The following is a 17222-nucleotide window of genomic DNA, read 5'->3' as shown; positions in this document are numbered from 1 at the left end:
AAGAGAAGTGAGTATTAGAGATGTCGTGTACAACATGATGACTATCGTTAACACTGCTGTATGACGTACAGGCAAGGTGTCAAGGGAGGAAATCCTGAGAGTTCTTGTCACAAGAAATATTTATTTCTTTTTTTTCCTTATTTTCTTTCTATTTAAAAATTGTATTTATGAGAAAATAGATGTTAGTTCAGTCCATTGTAATCATTTCACAGTATTTATAAATCAAACGTTCGTGCTGTATGCTTTAAACTTATATAGTGATGAATGTCAATTACTTCTCAATAAAACCAGGAAAAAGCCACAATGAGACTGGTATAATACATTTTAGAAAATCTGGATTATCTTATATCTATGAAATAAATTCGCTGCATAATTATAGACCTTTACACAAAGAACATACCAGTTAAATTCACCAGCAAATTTTTCTAAATATTTAAGGAGGAAGCAATACCAATCATATATATACTCACATTGTTAGGCCAGCATAACCTTGACCCCAAAGCTAAGAGGGGTATTCAAAGAAAGGAAATTCACAGTCCAATTTTTCTTATGAAGATAGATGCTAAAATCCTAGCCAAAACATTAGTAAATCAAAGTCAGTGATATATATAAGGGTAATATATCACTACAAAGTTGGGTTCATTCCAGGAATGCAAGTTGATTATTTGAAAATCAATCAATACAATTTACCACATTAATGGAGTAAATTTGAAAAACCATATCATCCTCTGGATAGATGAAGGGAAAAAATGCTTTTGATAAAATTTGACACTCACTCATGATGCAAACTCTTAGCAAAATGTGAATGGAGCAGAACTTCCTTAATTAGATAAGTGATATCTGCAACCTACAGCAAACCTCGTACATAATGTTGAAATATCGACAGCTTTTTTGTTGAGATTGTGAATTAGAAGAGTGTTGGTAATTTCCACTTTTATTCATCATTATGTTGGAGGCTGTCACAAATTCAGTAACGTAAGAAAAAGAGAATACCTGTATAATCTTTGGGATAGGTAAGGATCTGTTTTTTTAATAGGCCACAATGGTGATTCTTATGAATGCCCATTTTGGGAAACTTCATAACTGGGCTGTCTAAGATGTGATTCGCTTCTTATCTTGAGATGGCCATAACCTAAAAGTATGGAAGGTGTGAAGAGAATGTTTCTGCTCTCTGACAGGACTCCCATTGTTGACACATCAGATTGATCAGATTGGATGTGGATTTGGCCACTGTTCTTTAAAAATTGTTTCTGTTTACAGATATTGCTTTCACCATATCTCTTAATATTTTTAATCCATCAGAAACAAATAATCTCCCATGTACCTTGTAACATCTTACTTCTATTTACCTATAATTCAATTTAAAATGTTAATGTCAGCGGTGCCTGACTGTCTCACTGGGTGGAGCATGTAACTATCGATCTCAGGGTAGTGAGTTTAAGCCCCATGTTGGGTATGGAGCCTACATAAAATAAAATAAAATAAAATAAAATAAAATAAAATAAAATAAAATAAAATAAAATAAAATAAAATAGAATAGAATAGAATAGAATAGAATAGAATAGAATAGAATTTAATGTGAATTTAATATGTTCAATTTTCTTTTGTACAGATGATGCAAATACAACTGAACCCTTTTTGCATGTCCATGGTTAGTGTGCAGCTATACATCATGGGCCAGTCAGATCATGGGCCTAGAAAAATAATTGCATATAATGAAAGTCTAGTGTAATGCATTTAGTTTCTACGATAAATGTTGCTCAGGCATCGCCAGTGATACTATTTTATTGATCTTGTTTTTGTATCTGCCCTTTCTTCCTTCTATTTTTGTTACAAAAAAATCCTGCTTCTAAAATTCAAACAGCGCATAAGCATTATAAAATAAAAGACAAAATCCCCTATACTTGCAATGCAAACCCATTCCTCAGAATTAACCTCAGAATTAAACATTTCGTCCCATACTTTTCATTTATGTACTTCTATATATTTTGCCATACTGTTTTCTTTTTAAATGTTTATCTATTTATTTTGAGAGCAAGAGAGCAAACAGGGGAAGGGGCAGAGAGAGAGAGAGGAGAGAGAGAGAATCCCAGGCAGGCTTAGTGCTGACAGTGCAGAGCTCAAGCCCAGGAACTGTGAAATCACAACCTGAGCCTAAATCAAGAGTTGGCCGCTCAACTGACTGAGCCACCAAGGCATCCCTGCCATACTGTTTTTAAAGAGTTATCAACTTGCTGTCTAAGTCTCAAAATTTAAGCATAGATACTGAGACCAAGTTTATGTTTTCTGTCAAATTTGACAAGTGTGTGGTCAGTATGCTGAACTCTTATATATTTGTAATGCTCTTTTTTTTTTTTAAACCATGTTCTGTTTAAGAGATTAAGAGCATTTAGAAGAAGGAGTGATAACAACTAATACAGTGTAACAGTACTGTTCACTTTCTTCCCAGAGGAACATTCATACATATGCCTATGTTCTTATCGTGAGTCGTTGATAGGAGCAAGAAATACACATACCAGTACTGATGGACAATTGGAGGTGAGAAACACAATTTACAACCTATTAGGCTAAGACTAACAATCATGTAGTTTTTTAAAAGACACTATAGATCTAAACCATAAAAATTAAAAAAAAAATTGGTTTCATAAGGCATAAACATCTGACAAGGGCCATTGTGGAATATGATTAAGAATCATAACAGTTTTTGAAAGCAGAGGAGTATTATATTAAATGAAATAAGTCTCCCATTGTATAGTAGAGAAAAAGTACCAGGTTATTGGGAAGTACAGTTCATAGACCAGATCAAGTACTGCAGCTGAGTTCTTTATGTGTAAAGTATACCATAATCCCCATACTCCATTCCTTACCAACTTCTAAATATCTCTCAGATTTGTTGTATTCTTCCAGATCTACTGTTCCCATGGCAGTATAAACTATCATCACTACTGCCTTTGACTGATCTTGTATCCTCTCCTGTCCCCTTGCAACCCATTTTCCAAATGTAGCTTGAGGGAGATTTTCAAAATGCTAGTTTGATCATGCCACCGAGCTGGTGTAAACCATTTCCACCATTTGGAAACCTAACATGGCCACTGTTGTCTTCTCTTAATTGTTTTTTCACATCATGCCCTCTTAACTCTCTGAACTCTAACTACACTGCCCTTTTTCTTCCTCAAAATCAGTGCCCTCCCTACTGCCACAGGGCCTTTGCACATCTTGTTCCCATGGCCTGTTTAATTTGTTTCCTTCATCTCCACTGAGTCAATTACCTCTCCTCAGATTTCATCTTCCATGTTTTCCCTTCTACAGACTATTTCAGGCCCCTTGGTTTGGTCTGTCTTTTTGGCATCTGCCACTAACCTTTCTCCCCAGTAAGGCCATCAGTTCTGAGTTCAGAAACCATCTGTGTTTATGCCCAATTACCAACTCGGCCCAGCATGTGCTAAATGCTTAACAAATATTTGTTGAATGTATGAAAGAATGTGTATACATTTGTAAATTGAATAGGAGTTGAATTATAGCAGCTGAAGATGTTATCTGTTACTAATCATGGGGAATAACTTCCAAGGGAAGTCAAGGGCAGAACTGATGATTTTTCAAATGAAGGAACTGATACTCAGAGGGGTTAAGAGCTACTTAGTGGGAACATAGCTACTAAGTGAGAGAGCTACAATTTCAACTGAGGTTTGTCTACTAGCACCGCTGTTCCTGAGAGTGGTTACATGTATAAAGCCTTTATGTAGACAATAGGTATGGCAAATATCGTACACTCCATCCTTCTCCTGAGAATCCATGAAGACCATTATGAATATTAAAGACAGACAATTCCTGGAGTAAGGAAATATGTTTAATTTAATATAACCCAATATCCCTTTAATTTGGTAATACCCATCAATGGAATGGAATTCTCCTGTAGCAAAATGCTGCCGTTCATTCCTTTATACATCCATTTGTCCTTCAGTTTGCTTTATCTGTTCTTATGACACTGATTATAATTCCATTGCTAAATAATTCTTTCCAAAGAAGACATTTGCCAAATACTTCCATCTAGCTAGAACGAGAAGATAATACTTACCCCTGTTCAAGATAAAACATTAAGTCTTATAAAATTAATTTGTTTTAGCTTAGGGTCAAGTGTCTGGAGACATGAACCTCACTTAACATTGTTGCTGTCACAGATATACTTATAGCTTTGAAATAATGCTCTGTTTCTCCCACATTATATAGGCTACCAAATTATACCTAATGAAGCATCACTAGAGTGGGGATAGCAATAAAAATTGGAACAGTGCATTTAGTTTTCATGCGAAAGGGGAGACATTTGGTCAAATTCAGTCCAATTACCAGTGATAAAACATACCAGTGTCACTTTCAATAATTACTGAAGAACAAGACATAACTCTAAATAATACTACATCTATTCAGTTTTTAGGCTATTTCATTTAAAAATTAATTCCTGCTAAACAGTTCTCAATACTAGGGAAATTTGCCAAGACTCATTTCTTTAGAATGGAATGTAAGTCTTGCAGGATATACATATACTATACTTCTCCAAATTCCTCATAAGTTTAAATGTATGGATTTTATGTTCTTAGGTAGAGCATTTTGCTGTGCCCTATTCCTCTATACAAGGTATATTTATATCTACATCAATATAGGTATATTGGGAAAAGTCTGCACATACCTACATGCTGACAGAAGGTAGCTTTAAGGATTTTTAGCCTAAATATGACTACATATTCCCCAAAGTCCTACAACTACGTGATTTTGAGTATGTAATAATTCAGCATGATATATGTACTTCTTGTGTGAGTAAAAAGTTAAGTTTAACTTAACTTGTTGAGCGAAAGTTTGTACAAAAATAGGGAGGAATTGAGTGTAAATTCAACTTTTTTGTTCTGAAATAACTGTAAAAAATAGAAATAAAATTTTCATTGTGTCTGATTACATGTATTCATGAAATAGGCCCTGAGGCATAAAGGAGGACTAGACATTATCCCTGCTTTCAAAGAGCCCATATCACTTCCATGTCAGAGACAAATAGACAGCTATGATCATATAGCATTGGGATTGAGTGCCATAGGAAAGGGGTGGTGAGCAGGGTGCTGTGGGAACATCTGAGGGGGCACTTGTCTCTCAAGATGAGAGAATCAAACCATGCTTCCCAGGGGAAATGATGTCTAAGCTAAGGAGTTGAATTTAGTCTTGATTGTGTGTCTCACCACTCTGGAATGCTGAAGAAATTGAGACAAGAGCCCCTGTGTCACCCTTAGTTAATTGAAAAAAGAATCTGTAATTGCTTTGTAGTAAGTAGTCTTTTATGGAAGCATTTTTGGCTGTGTATAGAAAAGAAGAAGATAATGCTGTCTTTTTCTGGCTCTTGTTTGCTTTGTCTGATTTTCTTATACTTTACTGCCTTTTTCTGTGAACCCATACAGAGCCACATAGAATTATCTCCACCCAGTTCAGTATCTTATCTTGAAGAAGGTATTTTTAGAAGTTTAGCTGAAGTGTGTTTTCTGTGTGAGGAGGTATATGTGGGAGCTGTGTGTCATCTGAGCTTTGTTGGGGTGATTGCCTAGACCTATGACCCTTTCCGCAAGAACTGTCCAAAGGGCTGGCACCTACAGCCGTGACTACCTGGTGTGACCCTGTGAATCTGGAATACCTACAGTTCATTCTTTGTAGGACATTGACAGCAGGGGCCAGTGGCCTAATGTGGTCTACAGATGTGTTTTCTCAATCAAGAAACTAAAGTAAAAACCTGGATCTCTGTTAGTACAGAGCTGAACCCCAGAAGCAGCCTGAGCTCTGTGTGTTTCAGGACCTTTTGTTGCAGGTTCTTGTCTCACACCTGGTCAGCTTCACACCTTTCATTACTTCTGTGGCCCCCACAAGCGTTTGCATTGGTAGCCCCTGATGTATAGTTTTGGCTGATTCGATGAGGTGTGACTGATCATGACTTTGGTTGGGATAAGCAGATTTTTTTCCTCTAATCATTTTGAGGTGGCACTCAGGACATTGCTTGGTTTCCATTTAAGCTGCAAAGAGATACAGATATTTGTGTGGAAGCAGAGAAAGGACATCTAAAGGTAGATGCAGTAAGGTAAATACTCCAGAAAGAAGTAGAGACATGAGCCCCGAAGCCCCAGAGAGTGAGTGTGGTGATACTGGATCGGAATGACTTCTTACTTCCTGGCTCTGGTTCCGGTGAGGCCTGGCTACCCTTCCAGTCCTGTGTGCTATGGCATGTCTGGAATTCCTCACTGAGAATCCCATTTTACTTGAGCTCCTAAAATGTATCTTTGTTTTTTGTAACTAAATGATCCTTAATTCAGAAGCTTTGCACCTGTTTTTTATGATATTTTTGAGTGGGAAAATGGAATTTCAGGTTTCCAGTAATTTGTCATGAATACTCTAGTTGGATTAGAACAAAGTCTTGTAATCCTCAAATAGAACAGGTATCCTAGTTGATCATGAGAAACCCCTGGACTGTGTTGAGTTAGGAGAACAAAATCTTGTCATCATGGAGAAGCATTTTGACCTTTAGAGACCTTGGGTTCAAGCTTCCCTTAAGAAATTGTATCTATTCTTGAGTTGACATGTTGGGATTCTACTGTGAAGTGATTCTGAATAAGCTAGAAAGTTGCCTGGATTCTTGATCATGACAGTTTTTTTTTTTAATTTTTAATGTTTATTTATTTTTGAGAGGGAGAGAGAGAGACAGAGTATGAAGAAGGGAGGGACAGAGAGAGAGGGAGACACAGAATCCGAAGCAGGCTCTAGTCTAGGCTCTGAGCTGTCAGCACAGAGCCTGACGTGGGGCTTGAACTCACAGGCTGCGAAATCATGACCTGAGCAGAAGATGGCTGCTTAACCAACTGAGCCACCCAGGCTCCCCAGTCGTGACGGTTTTTAAAAATGCATTATATTTATAAAACAGTACATTTGGAGCACAATAAACTAACATGAACCCACCCTCTAATTTAAGAGCTGTAACATTACCATTTACTTGTGTGTTCCTGCCCTCTCTCTCCTCCGTTTTCCTTGCAACAGTAACCATTGTACAGCAGGAATGAATATACAGGATAAATTTTCCACATATACTTCCTTTGCTTTTCTTTTCTCATATAAAATTATTTTGCCACATTTGTGTGTATCCCTAAACAAGATATGTTTTAGTTTCTGAGCATTGTAAAAATGGCTTTATACCATATGTCACTGCTTCCCAGCTTCTTCACATCATGGCATACATTGCACTTGAAAATACTGCACGGTGTCTTGGGATCAATGCCATCAATGTCTTACCACAAGACTCTGTTCACTCCAGCTACTATTAATCCACAGAACAGAGGGGATCAGTATGTTAGGACCTCTGTGGGGCACACCACTTGGAAAGCTCTATGTAGTGTTCTTTCCATTTGATTTTTTGTTTCTTTAGATTTATGCACATTCCTTTTTACTGCTGTGTAATAATCCTATGTCAATATACAAGAATTTCCATCTTACTCTGTTTAGACCCCCTTCTTTACTTTTCATTTATACTACAGATAACACTAGCATATCATGGCTTATGGAAAACTGCTGAATTTGGTTTAATGTTTTTGTAGGATTCAGAGAGGTACCTTTAAATTTTGGTTTTAAAAATCTGCTTTGTTTTAGATTGGGTCTGAGTGTAAGGCAGCAAGAGATAGAATTAATTGGATTATATAAGACACAGCCTTCTCTATTTAATCACATTATTAGGACAAAACAGCAATATGTACCAGTGCATCCACCTTCATTCAGATGAGTGGAAATTTACTGTAGGCAAGCAAACCAAGGAGCACTAAATTATGACGACTACATAATGGCATTAACACTTTTGATAGTTGATCTGAAATACACTGTATGATTATTTAGTTCAGCAATGGCAAATATATTTCACTTCGTGTTCTGAATCTATTTGGTAAGTAGTGTTCACCTGGAGTACTATTGTAAAAGTGTTTTCAGTTGCTATCAGGGTCTTTGGCTAACAACTCAGTGATGAGTTATTGATGTCTGTCCTGGTTATGAACAGTGGGACTAAGGACATATATGCCAGTATTCGCCTTCCCTAATCTTCCCATTTGCCTCTCCTTCTTGAATTATCTTGAACCCATCTTGATCATCTGAATATTGTCTAATTTGTAGCTTAACCCTTGGAGAAAACCAGATTCATAACTAAATAAAAAAGCCAGAAAGCATCATGCAGTTGTGCTCTTTTCCCTGGTCATTTATTATGGTCTCTAATTACCTGCCTCACAGGATACTTTTCTCACAAGTGTCCAAGATGTTCCACTCCTTTGGTAAAACGTATTTTACCATCACTATTGAGCCGCAAGCTGGAAAAGAGATAAAATGCCCTTTAGTGTCCTCAGTTTCAGGGTTTTGAACTTAGCTTTACACAGGCAGATCTTGTCCACTGTAATTTAAAACAATTAGAGCCACAAAGCTTCTTTAGAGTTTCTAGATCCTATTAAATGTTATTTTTAAGATAACATCTCTTCTTGTCCTTCATTTTTGAATGCTTGGTCAGGAAATGGTTGTAAAAAGCTTCAAATCCCAATTGAATAATGCGTTCTCAAAAGTAGCTGCCAAGTGTAAATACCACTGATATACATCCATGCATATGATAGTATATAAATAACCAGGAAAGCATAGCAAAGGTCAATCAATTATGTATAGGTCAGAATGCTTTCCATCTGGATTGTCATTTTAGCAAATGACATCATGTGTCCTTTGGAATCTATTGTGAAATGTGGCTTGAGTCATTATAGATTGGCTCCTTCTCTGGGTTACCCGGATGGCAGGGGTGAGGCTCAATAAATGTATTGGACTCGGCAGGAGCAGATTTGCATAATTGGGGTGTAGTGATGAAGGCTTCTTATTCTAGAGAAAACCTTTGGGCCCTTTCCACCAATTTCTACTTTTTTTTTTTTTTCCTTCTTGGTTGCTTTTTTTTTTTTTTTAAGAACGTGAAGACAAAAGAGTTGGAAATGAGCCAGATGCCCTTTATATAACTGCAGTGGATATCTTTCCATGAAATTGCTAGCAGGGAATCAATAGTAATAAATCTGGTACCCTTCGAATCTCTTTTAACTTTACCACTGCTCTTCTGGAATGGGGCTACATGGACCATGTAAATTTAGTTTATAATTTCTACTTGATCTGATGAGGAGTGGTCTCACCAGACAGACTGCCAGGCTCTAGAGTGACTGGCAGGATGGGATGTTGTATGGGATGGGAAGGGATGTTGGCCTTTTCCAATTGGCACAACAGGAGTTGTATTTAGCATATAGACCAAGTGATGAAAGCAGCTGCCAAGTCTAGTCATTTCTGATTAGTCAGGGCTCGAGGAGGTAAATGTTACTTGACAGAATTTAATGTGTGATCTTTCCCTCCCTTCAGGGTATTTTGAAAATGTTAAAAAGTTGTTGTTGTTGTTTTTAAATAGGATGACTTATAATGAAGGACTTAGAGTCAAAATTGATGTCATGTTTTACAGGCATTTATAGTTGAAATCTATGTTTCATTCTGAGATCTTGGAAGGAAGAAGGCTTGGGAATCTTTAGGAATGGCCTTTGCCTGAAGAGAGCTTAGTCTATTGGGAAGACAGACATGCAAACAGATTCACATGCTATAAAGTAATAGCTGCTCTCATAAGGTATATGTGTAAATCCGGGCAAGACTGGATTTCTGTCACTTACCTATATTATCCATTACTTATTTATTTGGGCCCTGAATGGCTGAGAAACATGCCTATGCTTATTCTTATTATCAAAGTATTTTTGAGGGTGAACTTTCAATTTTCAAGGTAGCTAATCTGTGTTTTGGTGATTCAGAGGCAATGTGGCTGCCTTCTCTTGGAATGGTACTTAATGTTCTGTACACAACCCAAAGCCTTAACTTTAGTTTAGTAAAACTCTATAGATTCCTGGGGACTATTCTTTGATCGTGTCTACATGGATACCAAAACAAATGCGAAGATGAATATAAAGATCAAGTTGTAGTTGTTTCTTGTGGTAACTAACAACTGATTTACAAGGTTTTATCTTCTCTCCCCACTATTATCTTTGAGATTGTTATCTGTGGTCATGGATTGATCAGCTCATTCCAGGGTGGTATGGGGAGGTAAACCAAAAAGGGGCCCATCTGACCATTTAGCAGACTTCTGCTTAGATCTCATTTTATAAAATCACTCCTAGTTGTAAGGGGTCCTAGAAAGAGGAGTTGTTAACAGAAACTGGGTTGCCCAATCGATGATTGCCAAACTTCCTTATTATCCAAAAATAACCATTGTCAATAAATGTGATAATACTATACCTACTGTTTTTGCAATGTATTTTCCCTCTCAATAATATCATGAATCTTTTTTCCGTGTTATTAAATATTCTACCACGTATTTTTTTTTAAAAAGCTTATTTATTTATTTTGAGAGAAAGAGACAGAGAGAAAGAGAGAACTGTGGGGGAGGGGCAGAGACGGGGACAGAAGTTCTGAAGCAGGTCCTGAGCTGTCAGCACAGAGCCTGATGTGGGGCTCATGGGACTCCAACTCACGAACCTTGAGATCATGAACTCAGCCGAAGTCAGATGCTTAACCGACTGAGCCACCCAGGCTCCCCTACCACACAATTTTTAATGTCTACCTAACGGTCTACTTTATGGCTGTACCAGAATTAATTTAAACATTCTTCTTTTGTTTGAAATTTAGAATTTCCAGTTTTTACTATTATAAATAGTACAGGGGTAAATATCCTTGTACTACATCTTTTTCAGAACTCTTTTGACGTTTTTTCTTCCATTTTGATTCTTCCTTTAAAAGAAATCAGGAAATAACAATGATATAAGTAAATACTTAGGAACTCTCTTCGAACAGAGTCTGGAGGGGAATTATTTAATATCTCAGATAACTTAAGATTATTGTATAGGACGCAAAATATCTTACTGATTTGGTAAAATCAGAGAAACAATTGGTAAATCCAGACATAGGAGAGAGAAGGAGGGAAGCGACCTGTCTTCTCATGGAATCAATCAGCTGAGTTGGTTGAATTAAAATGGCTTAATGAGTTTTACAGGTCTGGTTAAGGGGATCTGGCAGTATGTTAATTTTCAGAATACCTTCTGCCTGAAAGTATATTTTCATCTGATAGCGTGTTTCCTTTTGTACAAAGGTTGTCAAATGAGAGTGTGAAGGTAGCTCCTCTCACAACTCACCTGGCAGAATGTATCGTAGGCGTGTTGAGGTTGAAAGGTTGGTACCCACAGCAGCTAATAGCAGAGGCTGCAGGGAGGTGTAGCTTACAGAAGAGTAAAAGGGGAAATGTTGACACAGTCCACTGCCACCCCCACCCCATCACTGCTGTGGTCTTGAGTGTGTGGGGGGTGCCTTTCCTTGTTCGAGAACTAAAAGTAGATCAGCAAAACTGAGCATAGGGCAGAGAGTTTTGGTACTTGCTGAGTACATTACCTCTTATAACAGAGTTTTAAATGTCAATGCTTTTTCTAATGTATATGAGGAATCCTAATTGAAAAGCGGGCCCATATGCTTAGACTATATCTAGCTCTGTTTCTTTTTTTAATACTGCAAAATAAGGTTAATTTTTATGGTGAATATTTTATGGCTCGCTTTCTGTTATGTGCCAGACAAATTGAAGGCAATGGAAACTGATGGGTGCTGAAGATAAAAGAGCAGTGTTGACCTTTTGGTAAATCATTCATCATACTGCTTCATCTGTAAGTGGTTTTCCAGTTGTAGCTCATATTTGCTAATCACTACATTTGACTCTCAATTCTACAGGGGCTGATTGTCTTGTTGTGGATTGCCTTTTCTTTTCTTCCCCCCCCCCTTTTTTTTTAACTTTGGTTGTTGTTATTATAGCTATTTTATTACTATTAGTTCCTCCACCAGAGGGGGCTTGTGGGCAGAGAAATACAGTGGGAATTAATAATTCAGTCTCTTTTTGCCTGTCTTCACTGACTTTTAAGGTTTTTCGTTAATGGCTGAGAGGTACTTTCAGCATTGCATTCACCTCCTTGTTCTTGTTGCCAATGAAATTAAATTACAAGTTGACTGTCTTTGGCGATGACCACAGAATAGTTAACTGGTGGTAATGGTTTAGCACCAGGATGATTTTTGGCTTCCGTGTTGTCAAAGTCCTGTTGGGGAAACCAGAAATGAGAGTAAGAATAGCCTCTTTAATCCTGGGTCAAATACTGGAAAATATGGAATTTATTATGGTGGAAGATAAATTTGATCCTGGACCCAAAGGTGATCCAAGACTGGGCATCTGATAGAATCAACTTCACCAGCATTGTGGGAATGTATGGTTCTTTATTTCTTGATACTTCTAACTGACTCTGGCCATCACTAGAGTTCAGAAGTGTATTCAATAAAGAAGACCCTTTAAGTCTGGATCAGCATACAAGATATGGAGGACAATATGGACATGTTTGTCATCTGGTCTAGGCAAGAGAACATTTACAGAAAATATTTTGCCTTAAGACCCAGAGAAATTGACCCTTGTCCACTAGGGAATCCAACCAGTTAATAGTGCTGTGCTGATTAACCCCACAGAGGTTGTTTCTTAATTTTGTATTTTAGGGTTTATTAAACTAGGGATTGTGTCCCTTCTCTGGGGACAGAGAATATTTTAATATTTTGATTACAATTAAAATGGAAATTGGGAACACTAAGAGACAGAAACTAATCAGAAGTGTTTCACTCTTCCTTTATTCCCAGTCACTTGCAGTGTCGACCAATATCCAGATATTACCTATACTCTGCCTATCTGCTTGAACCAGAGATTCCTGCACTGGGTGAGTGGTCCTTGGCCTAGATTGGCATTGCCCATTTGATTGATGAGGGCAGTTTGACAGAGTTGTTGCTAGTTATGTTGGTACTGAAACTCTAAGAGCATGACTACAATTCCATTCTGGAAGTCTGTGGTGTGTGGTGGGGTGGATGTGGGGGTTCATGACCCTTTTTTATTATTTTATTAAAACACTAATTATAGTTTTATGACTGCAACCAATCATAATACTTTTACCTTATTTTGGATAACAAAGAACCAATGTCTTTATACTCTTTTGTAAAAACGCAAAAAAGCAATAAATACGATTTCTAAAAAACACCATCTTTTAACAGGGAATTCTCAGAAGTCACATTTTTTTCTTTCTTTGTTAGAGATAGAAAGCCAGTCTTTGGGGAAGGGACCCTTAGGTCCCAGAGGAACAGTCAATAGTGATAGTCTATTAATACCAGATTGTTCTTATAGGAAGAAATCATTTTTACATGGTGGAGACATTTTAGTCTTTAGAAGATTTTCTCAAGTGTCTTCCATAATAGTATGGTCCAGAAGTTAGTCTGGGAGGAGGCAGAAATGAATTAAAATGGATTTTGGGGATCTTGCTTATTGAAAATGTTAATGCTGTCAAGCATGACTTATCTTACCTTCCTTCTCCAGACCCACAAAGTTAACTAGATTCATATCTATCCTGTCCCTTTTCCTCAAGACCCAGAGATTAAGAAGAATTTCCTGCCTCTTTAAACTAATTTGTGAATGTTCCCTTCACCTTTTACTCTTCTCCACCATCCAATAAGGTAACCTCTAGCCACGTGTGGCTCTTTACATTCAAACAGATTTAAATTAAACAAAGTAAAAAATTTATTTCCTTAGTCACACTAACCTCTTTTGAAGGACTTGATAGGCATTGGTGGCTATTGGCTGTCTTATTGGACATCATAGATATACAACATTTCTATCATCACAGAAAGTTCTGTAAGTGCTGCTCTGATACTCTTAGATATCCACCTAAGGATATCTCTCACCCTCTCATGTGGCCACTGTTTTTTCTCAGTGTCTGAAGTGGACATGGTGTCCTTCATCTCTGCTGTCACTTACAGACAACTTCTTTTCTCTTTATCCACAGAAGCACCCTCAGGGGAACCTGGGTGGCTCAATTGGTTAAGCGTCCAACTTCAGCCCAGGTCATGATCTCACAGCTCGTGAGTTCGAGCCCTGGGTTAGGCTGTGTGCTGACAGCTTGCTCAGAGCCTGGAGCCTGCTTTGGATTCTGTCTCTCCCCCTCTCCTCTGCCCCTCCTCTTCTCACACTCTGTCTCAAAAATAAATAAACATTAAAAAAAAGAAAGCAGGTGCCATCAGATAATCCTACTGCCTAGTTATTGAAAAATTTACCCCCAGCTCACTGACTTTATGCCCATCACCTCCTGCCTTCGTTGTTGGTGAAAATATCCACATAGAAGACTCTTCTCTGGCCTCCCAGTTCCTTCAGTTTCTCACTGGCAAATGTCTTTTTTTTCTGCCTATTGGTCATTTCCCAGGCCAGTGGCCCTCAATCTAGGAGGCTTCCCTCTTCTAGAGGGCATTACAATTGTAAGGAGAGATTATTTGCAAATGTAAGAAGTACCACTGGCCCTTAGAGGGCAGGAATTAAGGATACCAAATGTATTTCAGGACCAGGGACAGTCCTACATAATGCAAAATTGTTGCATCCCCAATGTCATAGTGCTCTTGTTAAGAAACATGGTGCTGACCTTCAAAATGCATTTCAAAGCATTTCTCTTTCCATCTGTCTTTCCAAGGATGCCACCTCATGTGCCCACAACATTCCTGTTCCAATAGGAGTTCCTTGACTCCTTAGGGCCTCCAATCTATTGACCTACTGCTTTCATGTACTAATGATTATCCCTCTCGTGCCCTCATTTCCCTCCTCACCCAGTTTAGGTGCTGTGATTAATCTCTCCTTTGTCATCTCTGTCATCCTTATCTGGCATAACTTTTTTTCTTTATTTTTAATTTTTATTTGATTTAAGTTTTTAATTTACATCCGGGTTAGTTAGCATATAGTGCAACAATGATTTCAGGAGTAGATTCCTTAATCTTCTCCCATTTAGCCCATCCCCCCTCCCACAACCGCTCCAGTAACCCTCTGTTTGTTTCCCATATTTAAGAGTCTCTTATGTTTTTGTCCCCCTCCCTGTTTTTTTTTTTTTATTTTTGTTTCCCTTCCCTGATGTTCATCTGTTTTGTCTCTTAAAGTCCTCATATGAGTGAAGTCATATGATATTTCTCTTTCTCTGTCTGACTAATTTCGCTTAGCTTAATACCCTCTAGTTCTATCCACGTAGTTGCAAATGGCAAGATTTCATTCTTTTTGATTGTGTCTGGCATAACTCTTGACTTTCACTGAGCTTTCTGTCCACTTTGGGCCTGAGTGCAGATGGATGGAGAACAATGCTAAGTCTTATGGACTTACTTTAAATTTATGTGCACTAATTTCAAGTAGATCTTCTGCTCCACTTGGCAGTCCTGCCTTATTCACTTAGTATTTCTATTCTCTGAGACAAGTAATTTACACCTTTACCTGTACCTCAAACCTCTGACACCCATTCCCAGTTCTCCCATTCAGCTGACACCCTTATTCCATATTTAACTGGGGAAATAGAAACCATCAGAGCAAACCACCTCACCTCCTCCAGCAAATTTGCATTCCTTCCTGTTTCCAAATACTGGTAAAGGTTCTTTTAATTTGCATGCCGTTACTACTCTGAGCCATATGATGATTCAATTCTCTTACCACTTTTCTCTATTTGAAAGATCTGGAAACCTTCTTTTGTACAGTGCCCCATAACATCATTTGGCTTTCGTTTGATATAAACACATCATTTACATATTAATTCTGCCTTTGTTCTTTTCTCATTAATCCATAACAATTAAAATCGACCATTACTCTGCCACACTATGAGTTTTTATGATGTCATATCAAAGTCTCCATTAATTAAATAACTTCAGAAATTAAAGCCTTATTTGATGACAATATCTTTCAGTTGCAAATCATCTCCACTAAAGGGCACAATGGCAGACTTGGGACAATTTTAGTATTAGGACACACCAACCGAACAGCCAGATGTGCTTACTGACACATTGAAAGTTAAAAGCTGTCACTTTGGGTGATCGTTTGGTGCCAGTGACACTGAGAACAGAACAGAGTTGATGAGGGGAAAAAAGGACACACTCAGGCACTGCTATTGGAAAGCACAGCTCAATTATCAGGTTGTCATTTAGATTTTGTGGAATGTTCATTGGATTGAACCACAAATTAAAATAAAAAGTCCTTCCAGAATGTTTGGAGCTGTGAGACTATGTCGTTGGATTTCAGTTTGAGAGACACTGACCTGCAGGGTAAAGTTCAAATTTCTTAGCTTAAAATACAAGGCCCTCATTTAACTGGAGGGTGAATTGGAGTGGAAGGGAGTTAGATTAAGACAGTGAGAGAGAAGTTATTAACGCAGTTTTCGGGGTAAGAGATGAAGAGAGCTGGAGTGAGGAAGAAGTGTAGGAAAGGCAGAGACAGAATCAGAGCTGCATTAGATAGAAATGAAAAAAATAATAGGGGAGAGGGACATACAGCCACATCAGAGGTGGATGGCAAACGGACTCTTTTATATTCATGTTATAGGTAAGGAAATAAAATAGTGGATTGGACATCTTAATTTGGATGTTATTTATAAGTTTTTAAATAAGGATTTTAGCTTAGTTTAAAAGGATATTATCATTTTTTTTAAAAATAAGGATTCACTACCTTATAGCTTTAAGAGAATATAGTTTGCTAATGTGTCTAAATGACTTATCAAGAATAGCTAAATTATGAGTATCAGCTAGATAGAGCAGTACTGGCTGTGGTGTACTTGATATGTTTAGATAATCCCTAATTCTGGGGAAATTGTAGATCAATTTGATGGTTGAAATAAGGCCAAATATGTAGGAATCATAATAAATACAAAAATGCTTAATTTTAGCTGTCAGTAGACAAAGATTGTTACGATGGATGGGGAAGGAAGACAGCTATGTACTCTTTATAGACTATTTACAAGGGATACCCCTATTATGGATGGGACGATTGAAAGAAAACAGATGGAAATTGACATAATATTCCTTGCCAATACCTTTCAAAAGAAAGCGTGGATGATGTATTAATATCAGACAAAATGTGCTTTAAAGCAAGAAGTATTATTATGGTTACAGAGAGTTATTGTTTAATGATAATAGAACAATTCACCAGGAAAATATATTAATCCTGGAGCTACATTACTGAGCAGCATCATTTCAAAAATATATAAAATAAAAATTGACAGAATCATCATAAGATATTGAGAATATAGGTAATTATAATCAGG

General features: G+C 37.5%; 1 protein-coding gene across 1 annotated transcript in view; it reads left to right on the top strand.

The window, feature by feature from the left end:
- Positions 1 to 17222, top strand: part of FHIT (fragile histidine triad diadenosine triphosphatase) — a 1417053-nt gene that overhangs the window by 252651 nt on the left and 1147180 nt on the right. Inside the window, exon 3 of the mRNA XM_047097252.1 lies at positions 12763 to 12839. The gene's annotated coding sequence lies outside the window, so the exon portion shown is untranslated. The remainder of the gene's footprint in view (positions 1 to 12762; positions 12840 to 17222) is intronic.

The sequence above is a fragment of the Lynx rufus genome, unplaced genomic scaffold (genome assembly GCF_022079265.1).
Source record: "Lynx rufus isolate CCGP_SWC_20201006 ecotype Redwood Valley unplaced genomic scaffold, mLynRuf1.p SCAF_4, whole genome shotgun sequence".
NCBI classification, from domain to species: Eukaryota; Metazoa; Chordata; class Mammalia; order Carnivora; family Felidae; genus Lynx; species Lynx rufus.
The sequence above is the reverse complement of the archived record's forward strand: the minus strand, read 5'-3'. Positions and strand labels throughout refer to the sequence as shown.